This window comes from Parasteatoda tepidariorum, chromosome 8 (assembly GCF_043381705.1).
Source record: "Parasteatoda tepidariorum isolate YZ-2023 chromosome 8, CAS_Ptep_4.0, whole genome shotgun sequence".
NCBI classification, from domain to species: Eukaryota; Metazoa; Arthropoda; class Arachnida; order Araneae; family Theridiidae; genus Parasteatoda; species Parasteatoda tepidariorum.
This window is the reverse complement of record NC_092211.1, coordinates 78,280,507-78,294,992: the sequence shown is the minus strand read 5'-3', so window position 1 is coordinate 78,294,992 and position 14,486 is coordinate 78,280,507. Positions and strand designations below refer to the sequence as shown.

Here is a 14,486-nt window from a genome sequence, read left to right as displayed (position 1 = left end):
CTTAAGTCTCCCTCCCCCCCCCCCCTTTTCAACAGTCCCTTATTTCCTCCTCCCCCCCCCACTATTTCCTCTCTCCCATTGTGGAAGTACTCCCAAGTTTTTCCGACAACAGAAATGTCCATTTAACAAGTGTTTAAAATTTCAATGATGTATTGATTTTCGGTGTTTCCAAAGACTGCTTTTCAAGATTTTTTTTTCTCCCTACCCCCCTTGTCCAGAAAAAGGAATGATGATACAAAATAAAAATTCTAAAAGTTCAACAAAAAAATGGACAGATATATAGAAAAAAAAAGTTTTTCAGTTTTGTCCACTCCAGCCGGTTCTAAACATTTTTTTTTCTTAGTTTATATAAAAAAAAATACAAGACAGCTGCGGCATTTGTAACGGGCTTTTCCAATTTTAAACATCGTTTCCCGTTTTATTTCTTCCCGTACCTATTTTGCTGTTATTTTATTTTTTATTTTTGAGAGCATTAAGTGAAAGCCTAACTCTTATATATACTTCTCGCCATTGCTTAAGTCCTAATGCGAGCTCAAAACACAAACCTGAGATATGGGTTTGGTATGGGATTTTGAGGGGTAGGCGGTGATGGGTAGTTGTTAAGTTCTTTTCTTCAAAGCTCACTTTAAAATAATACATTACGAAATAGAATTATGAGCTTCGAGTTTTTTTACGAACTAGTCTCTTTTATGAGAACATAAATAATCAAACGTTAACATTGCAACAATAACTGCAGTTTTATAAAGTTTTAAATATCCATTATAATTTTTTTAGTAATTATTGAGCAAGTATTTCAATGTAATAAAAAATAGTTTGTCTAATAGTTAAATCTTTTAGTTAATTTAAAACGGAATCAATTGTTTTGTTTGCATCGTTTAGTGTTTTTTTTCTTAATACCTATTAAGAACTGAACTGTCACGAAATAGAAATACTTCTGCCTTAAATAATTACAAAAAGTTCCGAGTTTTACTGTTATTCAAAAACTAATGAGTAACTGTTTTTTGAAGCCCAAATTTGTTTTTAGAAAATAGTCAAAGTTATCCCAATAACCAAAATAATACCAGCAGGTGACAATTTTAGAAAATATCAAAAATAATTTTAAATGAATATATGCATTAAATTTTGCTTGCTTTGCAAACTGTTTAAGCATTATTAATGTTATTTTTTTTAATTATTATTATTAATTTTTTTGTTCTCATATTTATTATCATACTCATTGTTATTATACTTATTATTATCATATTTATTGTTTTAGCTATTTCTGAATGGAACTTAAAATAACATTTATAAAATACGTAATATTTTTTTAATCAAATCAACTTATTTTCGCTTTAATTTGCACTTGACATGCAAAATGAATGTGTTATGAGGTTTAAATATAAACATTTTTTCTTGCTGTTACAATGGAAATATGTATTAATTAATTTCACGCCATATCAGTGTATTATGTAGTTTAAAAAGTTATGAAAAAATAATTTCAATCATCCATGAATGAAATGTCATTAATTACCTATTCCTTTATCCTGATGCAGAGTGATCCCCCTTGTAACTAAACACTCTCAAATGACACTTTCACATTTTATTTTTGAAAATTGGAAAAACTGTCTCTGACTCAAGTGTTTGTATCGATTATACTTCAAATTTAACTTGAATCAGTCTATTAGGCTACATATTGGCATTTATTCGAACTTTTAAAAGCGATTTTAAAGGATTTGGCTTTAAAGTTAAAGTATCTGAAATACTTCAGATTTGCTTTCTATAAAAATTAAGTTCTACTGAATAATTTTAAGTTTTAAAAACCATTTAATTACAAATTTATTGATTTTTATTCGTATTATTTTACTGTGCATTTAGCTATTAACACGAAGAATTATATTAAGTACGGAAGCGTGTTGGTTCAAGAAGGCAAAGGACTTAGTTCTTTTATTTTAGGAAAACGCTGATTTAAAAAAAAAATTGCGTCAAAAATTTTTAATAAAAATTCTATTTCGTGTTTAAAACAAACACTCAAATAAATTTCATCCGATAACAAATTTAAGTTTTTATTTGTTCATATACTCATCAAAACCGTTTTTTATATGAACCGAAAACCAAATTAGTAAGCCAATACTTGACTTTTTTTGTAACAAATGGTTTTTGTAACAAATAAAACTCTGAAAATGATTTTTGAAATTACAACACTAACATTACTTTGTCAATAAAACTAGCTTCTGGTTCAGTTTGCACAGTAAAAAGTGATCTTAACTGAAAAGGAGTTTTGAAATAACTGTAGAAGCATTAATCATCATGACTACCTTTGGTTTCAATTTCACAACTGAATGCGAAAAATCACTTAGCATGAAAATGAGTTTTGGGATATCTGCAAAAGTTTAACCACTATGACTACCTTTTGGTTTCAATTTCACAGCTAATTGCGATAAATCTCTTACCATGAAAATGAGTTTTGAGATATCTGAAAAAGCCTTAACCACTATGACTACCTTTTGGTTTCAATTTCACAACTTAATGTGATATGCCTTTTACAACGAAAAGGAGTTTTGAGATAACTGCAAATACATAGCGTAATCAATATGACTAGCTTTTGGTTCAGTTGTATGAAAAATATAACCATGACCATGATTTCCAATTTTACCACACTAAAATCTATGAAGACTTTAATTCCATTTCATTTATTGCTGCCGATAAATAGATTGTCTTTGAAATAAGTTTAAGGCAAGAAACAATTGCCTCAGAATTCCTTTAAATATGAAACCATTTCAGAGGAAAAAACGAAGTATAAAGTTAAGTGTCCGGCCAAACCTTTTTTTGTCAGAAACTTTTTCCATGATATTAACAGACATTCAAAGATAACAATGAAACTATTCCTCATTTTACCCAACACAGTATGATTTTAACCAACATCTGATTAGAGTCCTTCGATTAATAGTTATGATAGTCACCCCAGGTTAATGTCCATCCGGTTGAGAATGCTACGAGTAGGGAGAATAATACATAAAAACCACCAATGATAACGAGAATACGAATCGCAAAAAACAGTGTCCATTTCTGGACACTATAGCTTCTGAAGCAATCCGCCCCAATTATGATACTATAAATTGGATGAGATTTCTTTTTTATTCCATTGTAATTAGAACGACAGTCAAATTAAGAAAAAGGGTTATAGGCAATTTTGGAAAGAGCAGCATTTATGCAATCAAAGATGTATGCCGTTTCCTTTTTGCATGTGTTGCATGTAATTTGTAGAAATGTATTGTATATTTTTTCTGTTAAATCACTATTTTTTTTACTTCTGTATTTGACATGATATACCTAAAGAATTAAAACTCAATTCGCTCTTTCTCGTCTTGAATATTAAGAAAGAAAGAAATAGAATATTTAATATGCTATGAAAGAACTGTGTTTAATATCTCTGTTTCCTATTCAGTTCAAGAAGATAAAGAATTCATTATTTTCTGCGTCTTTTCACGCGAAATGCACAATCTTTTCTTCGCGAAACACAGAAAATTTCAACGCCTCCCGAAAATTAAAGCATAGGAGACAATAAATGAAATAATTCGCAATTCTTTTTTTCTCCATTTCGTTTTGTGTTATTATTATTTACCTGTTGTTCTAGAACGTATCAAACTGCTGGAAAAATTAATTACGTATTCGAGCAATAGCAAAACTAAAAACATTTCCAGCCTTCTTTGACTTGACAGTGAAGCGAACACTGTAGGCAACATTGCAAAACGGGACATCATCAGCGCCATCTATCGGGTTTGTCTTTCTTTTCCAGTTGCTGTTGCTTTTCCTTAAACAGAAGAAGCTTCTAGTGAAAAATAATTAAGTACTTCGAATTTTTATTAATTAACGTTCAATCGTGTTTTATCATAAGCCAAACGAGAAAACTTAATTAGCTGAGGAAAAGGCTTTCGGGTGAATTTCATTAAATAAGCGAAATTAGTTTCGCCGGTATTGTTAGCATAGGAAGAGAATGGGAATTAGAAGGGGACAAGATGGAGAAGAAAAAAATAAATAAAGGCTGTGATTTAATCTAGTCTCCAATCCTTTGACAATTATCGAAGTAAATTCTCTTTAATCTTAAGAAGCTTTTAAAACGATTTTGAATCTTCTGCATTTTTCTTACCTGTGAAGTTGGTTTCTGCCTTCTCAAAATCAAAATGTTAAGTTGACGTTTGGAGCCTGGTCTAACTGTGTACAAATGTATTTCATTCAAATTAGTATTCATCCGGATTGGATGTTTTGAAAGAGATATTTAGTTTTCGCATCCTTTTGATCAAACATGTCTCCGATTTCAAAAAAAAAATTCTATGCTTTGACGAACTTGAGAGCTAGATTTAATGGTTTGATTAACTTTTCTAAAACATTTCTTAAATTAAATACAATTCGAGACAAGAGTTTAATTGTTTTTGGTTGTTTTTTTCCCCCTCAGAATCTTCTTGGCAATGAAATTGTTTGAAATAGTTAAGTGTTTGGGATGGATTCGAAATCAATTTTGTCATCATATCACTTGAATCGGAGATTAAAGCATTCTCCATAAGTGAAACACGGTGCCAGTTAAATAAGAATTTAATTTTCAGTTCTGTTGGGAATTTTTTAATTTGATTTCCCTAAGTAAAATAAAGTGTGAGACGTAACTTTGAAGTACTTTGAACGTCAGCTTCAAACTAAATTTAGTACTAATTAAATGAAGTGATAATTCAATTAAAAAGCGTATCGAATGCTAAATACCTTAAGGATTACATCTCCTATTGGGTTTGTACGCATAAATTTTAAATTGAGATGGAATATGGGAGACTTAAAGGCTATGGAAAGTTTGTTTTGAAGCAACGAATTGAAATGACTGACTTGAAGTTTCAGTCTAAATCAAGATTAAATTAATCTTTTTAAGTGAATCTAAACATTGCTGATTTCTAATTTCATGAGAAAGCTTAAATATTATTTGTTGATTTGATGTACAAAAGACAGAGTAAGTCATGACTATTTGTTTTTCAAAATACTTTTTGTATCTATAAAAATATGGTAAATAAAAATTATTTTATGGTCGAACAAGGCTCAGAGAGAAGCTAAAAATCAAAGAAGCGTTATTCTCTTAGCAAAATTGAAATTATTTTGCCTTTGAACCTTTTCTAACATCGCAAATGATTATTTTAGTAAAATGTCACGTCCGTTGATAATACATTTTAAGTGAATTGATATACTTCCTGTCTTGTTTCAAGCGAAGTGGTTTCTAAAAATAAGGAAACGTTTAGAAGCAAGTAGTTTAACATTTTTGATTAGTTTGTAATCTTTGAAAGGAAATTTTATTTTTTAAAGGATTCTTTCGGCCGTTGTTGTTGTTCATTGGTGACGGTCTGGGAAACATCCCTGAGGATGATCCGACGACATGCCATCACAATTTTGATCCTCTGCGGAGGGGATGGCACCCCCGCTTCGGTAGCCCGACGACCTGCACGCGAAGTCGAGCACTTTACGGTAGAACAGTTTAACGAAGACCAATACCGCACACCCTCGCTCCCTATGATGGCTGATCCAAGTGGTCACCCACCCGCACACTGACCGCAGCCAGTGATGCTTGACTTCAGTGATCTGCTGGGAACCGTGTCTTAACGATCAGTCCACTGCGGGACAGGATTCTTTCGGCAAAATTATTCCGCGAAAATAGGATATGTATCCATTCATCTTATTATTACATCGTATATAAATTACAAATTACATCTAAATTATCGCATGGTATTAAAAAACTATTCTACACTTATATGTATTTTAAAAGTATATGTTACGGGCATTACAATAATTGAAAAAATTGGAAAGATATTTCTCGTAACTAATACTTAAAACCATACATGATGAAATATAGATAATATTTCTTGAAACAATATAGAACCATAACATAATTTAAAACTATGCATGGTGGTTCCACGGGGAATGGGCAATCAGAAATTATAATTTTAAGGAATTTCATTTTATGAATATGAATAAAACTAATTTTATGTATTCATATTTTGTACTTATATTTTTAACTTATTTTGGACAAATATATTGATTTCAAGCAACTTGTTTTGGACATCTCAGTGAAAATTCTCTATTGTATAAAAATCAATAAATGATTTTTTTATGAAAAGTAAATAAATAACAATATGTTTAAGCAAAAGTAATTTAATAGGCTAGAATAATAATTCTTCTGTCTCAACAAAATACGCATAAGCAAATCCACAAATAGATAATTTAAGGGATGAAGTAAAAACAAACATTCCAAAATAACTCTTAGAAATTGCCTCCACCCACAATTTACTTTTAAAATGTCGACCACCAATATCATAAAAATATTGACTCGGTAAAATATTTTTAAAACATGTAGTGACTTGAAAGAAAAAAATCTCTCAGATATTTTTAAAACAAAATTATGTTTTAAAAATCAAGTGAATAAATAGCTAAGTATTTGTTGTAGACCATTTAAATATCATGTAAAATTACGGAATTGTATAAAGATATTTTTAGTAAAAAAAAAAGATATTTTATTTTGGTTTTAATTACCAAAAAAAATTTTTTTTCTGGTAATTAAAACCAAAATATACGGTATTTAAACCATATATTTGAGAATTTTTCAGTCTATATGGTAACGGTTCCAGAAATTCTAGTCTTAAAATAATTCTTCTTATTACCACACATTTATTAAAAAGTACAAAACTGAAAGAAGAAAAAAATTATGCCATGTTCTAAGGTATCATCATAAATTTGCCAAATTTCATCTCATATTATAAAACCATACTTAATTGTTAATTTTACCAAAATCATTATTAAGGCACCTTGATAAAAATTATGGAGCGGTATTTCCAAAAAGCCAGAAACATGGTAAATTTTACCATAGTTATGACAATACGTTTTTTTATCCATGTATTTTTCTTAACACTAAATTGCTTAAGGAAGTCATTTCGATTGCTTTTAATTTCAATTAGAAAAACAATGATGTATATAATGACACAATTTCTTAGAATTTTGCAAAATATTTAATTTTTTTATTGTTAACATTTACTAATAACTTGTCATATAACTGTAAATAATGTAAAAAGTATTGAAAATTAATTTTAAACAAATTTCTTTACACATTATTTATTCTTTTACAATCCAGTCATTTTGACTGCTTTTGGGCAATATAGGTATATACTAAGTTTCATTCTTTCTAGTGTTAAAACTGTTCACACTTCCATTTTGCGCCAATGGCAAATTTGAGTAGCAAAACAACGTACTTAAATAAGGTCAACGCCCGTTATTTTCAGTTTATGTCTGAAATTTATTCCAAAATCACAGAAAAGACTGCATGAAAATAACGATAACGATATAAAGAGGGAGAAGAGAGCCACACAAGTAACGATCGAAGAAAAGGCACTCCTTTGTCAACCCTTCATTCACAGACGGCTGATCACCCTTTGATGTCCGTTCTGGACATCTTCCTGCCTTTTTAAAGTCCGAATGTCCGGTCACTCAGACAAATGTCACGAGAATATAATAATCTGTCGGTCATTTGTCCGGCTTCAGTAGCTATGTAGGACAGTTTTCAAGAACATCTTTATTTCCATACTTCCACACCCTTGTCAAATTTGTTCAGCGTTAGATTCTTGAAGAGTTGTGAGAAATATTATCCTGTCCTTTAAAATGTACAATAGTAAGTTATGCGTAACACAAATTTGTAATTTCGTATTTTATATACACACTTAAAAATAGTTTCGCATAAGAATAACAATAGTGAGCATAATATTGAGTCATAATGTTGCTCGAATTCGCTTCAATTTTCGAAATCTACGTCTCATTTCATTTTATAACCGTCGTTGAACAGCAGACCCAATTTTTGGGTTTAAGACTACTAATGTTCAACTCCGTATTCTTGTAACTTTGAGAGCTATTTGGAAGACAAGAGATCTCCTGGCTTAAGTATTGGGAGAAATTTTAATTCGTGGAGGACCTTTTGATGGAAGCAACCCGCATTTGCGTTACATCGTGAGGAAAACCACGAAAACCTCCTATGATTATTCTAACGGCAAGGGGACTTTAGCCCATAATCCGTCTACATATGAGGATATTTCGCGTCAGCACTGTGGGCAGTGCGAGCCGGGTGCGGAATTTGTATCGACCAGCTATCACTGGGATTCGAATCCAGTTCACCTCATTGAAAGGCCAATGCTCTATCCCCTGAGCCACAATGACTCTCTTAATTTACAGTGCAGGTTTTATCCTTCTTAAACTAGATTACACGTTATTAGAGTTCAAATTGAATTGAAATATATTTCGACCCATTAAAGTTTTCGCTTGACTCTTAGAGCCTAAAAGGCTCTAAGAGTCAATTTTTTTATTCCACTTCCGAATCGATTTATATGAGAATGTACAAAAGAGCTATGATTTACTATAGTCATGTTATGAGTTCCTCCATAATGAAATTGTGTCACTCAGATGTTAATTATCTTTTTTCTTAAAAAACATAAGACCACTTTGCAACATACTAGATGCTGTATTAATTTTATAAAAATTACTCAGTTTGACCCGAATTGCTGTAAAATTTCACTACAAAATCAAACACAAACACAAGCATAATTCATTTTACATCTTGTGCAACAAATTTGAAGTATATTTAAATTTAATACAAGATTGCATGCGACTCAATTTCTTTTTTATTTCTACAAAACATTCCATGCAGTATAATGAGTTCTACGCTGCACAAAATATTGTTATAACCCCTATGTTAAGAATAGTAATTATTTTTATCATTTGAAGGAACGACCGTTGCATAAAGAATAGCATAAACCTTCAGCAGAAAAGGCATAACTTCAAAAAAATGTTTGAAGAATGATTAAATCTGTGTTAATCATGTAATATACCCCTCCAATAAAAATTCTGAATTTCTTCCGCAAGTGCTTAAGAAGAAATTTATTTACGCATTAATAACTAAAGGAAATTAAAAATATATCAAAATCAAATTTGCATTGTTAATGCCTTACTAATTACGGTACATTATAAAATTGACCATTCGCTTACTTATTTGCACTAAAATGATTTTTATAAACAAATCAACATTTTCAAATCTACTAATAAACACGGGAGAGGGTTCTAAACATCTCATTTGTATGACATGACCAACAATTGATATTTGTAACGGTCTGATCATCACAGAGATCCATCACCAAAACATCAACATCTCCTTACCCACTCTATTCAAACCATCCTCCAGAACCACAGCATCTGCTGTCCAATCTTTGTGTTTTTTATATTCAAATGCCAAAAAGGCAAAATCATTAATCTGCATAGAGAAGAGGAGGGGGCAACTGCCCCGACCATTCTATCCATCACTTTGTCCATATATCACCTATGGCCCACATTGGTGGCGGGGGTGTCTGAAATGCGAAAAGGACATGGTACTGCACCTTGAAGTTCATGCATCATTGGAAAGAAATGCCTAACGCAATGGATATTTGTTCCTGCACCTTTAGGGTGCTGATTTGTTATGTATGGGGCTTCTCCAAATTGTATTCACAGTTTTTTTTTTTTTTTACTTTGTACTGAGTTTAAGACTGTTAAAGAGAAAAGTAATTGCAATTACTATTTATATATTTGTACTACTATAAGGAAAGGAATTACAATGGCTTATTTATTTATTTTCCTATAAGTCATGAAATGCTTTTGGAATTTATAAATATTATTCAGATCTTGCTTTTGATTCAATATACTTAATTTTAAGCAAAATATAAAAAAGTATCAAAAAATATTAAAATTTCATTCTTCGTAGAATAGCATATTTCTTTAGCAAGTATTAATAATTTCTAAACATTAAAATAGGATAAAAGATTCCATTATGGCTTAAACTAATATCAAGGTGATTATTAGATATTTAAAAAATATGAACATCAGTTTGAACGTTTTGAGGAACATCAATTTGAAGTTCAATGAGGTTGATAATAATTGCTTCATTCAACTCATTTTGAACGTGTTTGAGTTGATATAAAGTTTTATAAATTATAAATATTTGCTTCAAATGTAGAATAATAGAAGAAGAATAAAGAGCTTAGTGGAGCCAGAGACGAAAGCCGATATACTGTGTCAAACACTCTATTTCTATTTTGAGATACGCTTTTCCGATAACCTTTAGAATAATAATAAAAAAAGCAATTCTAGGGTTCAGAACACAAAAAACACCTATAAAAATTATTAAATATCAAATGTTAACTGCGATATGTTTTGAATTTATTTCCATCTGTAAGAGATTCAGTAAAAATTGTTTCAGTTTTTAAATATCAGTAACGGAGTTTAAAGTTTAGTTTTTTACATTTTTTTAGCACATTTAGCACATTTTTTTATTCGAAAAAGAATTTTCGCGTTCTTCTTTCAACTAAAAAAGAAATTATTAAAAAAAATTGAAAAAAGATATAAGCGATATAGTGCTAATTGCAATTTAATATGAACCTTACAAACATGCATTTTGCTATATTTAAGTGCGTGCATCTAAAATTTATAAAACAAATTTATGTCAAATATATTTAATAGGGAGATCATATAAATTCATGCTTTCACTGATTGAGAGTAGCGATATGGTTAAATCTTAAGTTTAATTTATTTGCCTTCTAAACTATCATTTTTTATTTTTATTTTAAATTTAAAAGGCTAATGTAATGGCATATTTTTGTTTTTAAAAAAAATTGATTTTCATAATTATGCTTTTTATGCTTTCTACACTTCGCATTATGATTATGATTTTTACATTATTATGCACAATTATATTATTCACATTAATTAACGTGTTTTTAATTCAAAAGTAGCTTATGAATCTGATTGTATTTATTAAATTAATTAACAATTATTTTTATTTTTTCTCCTCCTTATTTTTCAAGTAAAATCAAATAAGATAATAATAATTAAAATTTAAAAATACATGTCACCTGATGCCAAGATATGATTTTCGCGCTGTTTCTCCACAAGTAATTTTAATTGGAGAAAACAAATTGTTTGCCCAAATAAATGAAGGCTAAAATTATTTAGCATAAAGCGTTAAATAATTAGTATTTAAACTCTAATTTTTTGTTCACTTCAGCGAGAAATGGTAATACCGATAATGGTAACGGACCCATCAATCAATATTTAAACGATCCCCAATAAAACAGCCCCGGAAGAAAAATCTTTTGCCTTTGGTTGTGAAGTGTGACAATTTGTTGTCCAGCATATCACTGTCTCTTCTACGATGGATCTGCAGCTGTTTAATGCAAAAGAAGAGGGTGCCCGTATAATGAAAAATAAACAGCGACTGGGACGAGAGCTCAAAATGGATCTGCCCACAATTCTGAAGGACAGATGGAGAACACTTGGGTTGTTTTTAGCAAACTGCAAATGACTCAACTTTTTCACGGCATTAAAATTAACCATAAACAATGACGTATTTGAGTTATAAGTTGACTGTATTAATTGGTATTAATATTATATTTCTTAGTGCAATAAGCTACATCAGCGATTTTCTAATTTTTTAAGCTGTGGAACCCTAAGTGATAGAACTTATTTTGGTGGAACCTCTTACTTATAAATATTAAAATATGTATAAACAATTGTGAGCGTATTAACCAATAAAAGACTACTTTGTTTTGAAAATGTTTAAAAAACGGAAAGAATTTTTTTCATCGTTTTTTTTTTTTTCATTAATAATCTTAAATTAGGTTTTATACCAACAGTTTTAAATTAGTTTTTGGGGCATGTACATAAGCGAAAAGGAAACAAATAATCCATATTTTGATTTTTTTTTAAAACAAAAGCTAAAAAAAAACTGTTATAAACGTTGAAAATGGTTACCAAGAAAACATTTCGTTAACGAATTTAGTCATCTTATTTTGACTTAAGAAGCACGATAGGAAATATCAATGCAATTTTTAATGAATGCCGTTTCCTTTTTATAATACATTCAAGATATTGTTGTCCGAAAAGTCATATATGTTAAACAAAAAATTTTGCCCTTTTTTCATTGCCATTTTACTTTAAATAATTTCATAAAACAACCGAAATATTAAATAACTAATAGATTATTATTTAGATTTAAATGTAAATAAAATTTCAAAAATTCGCTGTGATGTAGAAAAAGTCTTAACTATCGGAACCCCTTTTACCCTTCCACGGAACCCTATGGCTTAGGACCATTTTGGAACCACTGAGCTAGATTATCTTACCTAATTTACAAGAATTAAGATTGAAAAGCATATAACGAATGCTCTAATTATTGCACTTAATTAGTTAATAAATTTGCTGAATTCATTATTGAATTCATCTTAATGAGATTGAACCAAATTCTTTATTATAAATCAATACAATAAATTAAGTTATTTCTTCAATCATGGTTGAAAGAGGGTCATAGTAATTCTATTGCTTCCAAAGAAACTATTACTAACTACTTTTTGCCATACATGTAATATGAAGGAAGGCTAGGCATAAAATAATGCAATTGCATAAGAAATTGCTAAAACAAGATTCTTCATCCAAGAAAGATTCTAAGATTCTTCTTCAAGATTCTTAAAAAGATTTTTAAACCAAGATAATCTAGAGTTTATTGATTCGCAAAAGAAAAGAGAACATCTATTTCCAATAAACTTGCATCAAGATATGTATTTCATCACAGACTTTAAACGTGTGACCTACACTGTAAAAAATTCCGAATCCAATTACGGTAAAAGTAACATCACCAAGTTTCCATTTTACTGTAAAATCCAATTTTACCGGAACATGTTGTGGAACAAAAAATATGATATGCAGTAATTATTACAGTAAAAGTACTGAATCGCTCTAATTAAATAAATATTGCTGAAAAAATTACGGATAATATTTTACGGTAAAAATGAATTTCACCTTAAAACTATTTAGTTTTACGGATGATGCACCCAAAGCCCCGATACTTAATACCGTAATTTGATTTGAAATTTTTTACAGTGTATCCTTACAGTTAAACTAATAAATGCGTACTATTTCTAACCACAGAAAAACCTCCCCGACATAAAATTTTTATCTGGGAATCTAAAATGTGAAAGAAAATCTAAAAAATATCATAAATTTATTAATTATCTGGGTGAAATAATGGAAAAAATTATTTTACTATAAAATAATTCATATGATTACTTATAAATTCACAAGAATAAAATTTACTCACAAAAGTATAAATTACAAAATTCATTTTCTTTTTCTGTAAAACATTTTCTAATGTGTGCTAAATAAGCATCATATTAAATTATTAATTCATTTTGGTCATTCTCTTCGTCTTCAGAAAATGAAAGAAATTATTCGATTAAGAAAGAACATTCATCAAATTCAAACACAATTTGAAATTACATACTTCACAAAATTGTCATAATTCACTAAATCTATCAGTCATATTTGCTGTATTTTCTTTTCAGAACTACTGAAAATTAACTACATCATCTTCAAACCTAACAAGATTCTGATTTTCAATTAATTAATTTAGATCATTTTCAAAATTAAATAATATAACAACGATTTTTGCAAAATCTAGAAAAAAATTATTTCAGGTTCAATTACTACGCTAACGTTATACACTTCCAGAAAATTTTAAAAATAATTTTCTCTGGACAGTTCTTTTGAAATGCGATAAAAATTTTCCAAAAAAAATTTTTTTTAGGAGGCGAACAACTGAAAAATAAAAAGCTCGCCTGTGCTCAATTTTGTACGTTTAAACTATTTCTGCGATCAAATACGGAGCTGACTCGACCTGACAGTGATTGATGTACACTGCGCGATCTGAAGAATATTTTAATTTCCTGTGCGCTACCCCTTCTGTACTGGACAAGGTCCTACAACATGCTGCTTCTCTTTTTTCAAACTCGTCCCAGCGTTTTTGCATCCAAAGTTGCTCGCTGCTTCTGTAAAGAAGGACAAGCTATCCCCCTTCGTTCTTTCTCTAGCTTCTAGCTCATACTTACAATCTGATTGATGCCTCCCACTATTCCATAGCCCAGTAAATGCACGACTTTGCTGATGAAACTAGATTAAGAGAGATGGGAGCAAAATAAGAGAAAATTGAAAACCGCGCTTCATCCTTCTTGAATTGAAATTATTTTCAGTGAACTAGTCAAAATGTTATTATAAAGAACTTTGAAACAAGTAAAAGAAATGTAAATTTCTTTTCATATACAATCATTTTTATATATATATATATATTTACCAATCATTTTTATATATATATATTTACCAATCATTTTTATGTATATATATTTATAATATTGTTATAATATAGTGTATTACAGTATAGATTTTACAATATAATAGTATAGTACTATATAATATTATAGTAAACTATTACTATATTATAGTAAAATATGGTATATTATCGAAAAATATAAATTTAAAGCCACATTTCATCCTTCTCGAATTGAAATTATTTTCATTGAGCAAGTCAAAATGCTACAATAAGGAACTTTGAAACAAGTATAAGAGATGAAAATTTCTATTAATAT

General features: G+C 29.6%; 1 protein-coding gene across 2 annotated transcripts in view; it reads left to right on the top strand.

Moving 5' to 3' along the window:
- The window catches only part of LOC107438166 (B-cell lymphoma/leukemia 11A), a 210,719-nt gene that overhangs the window by 192,319 nt on the left and 3,914 nt on the right, over nt 1-14,486 (top strand). The window lies entirely within an intron of this gene.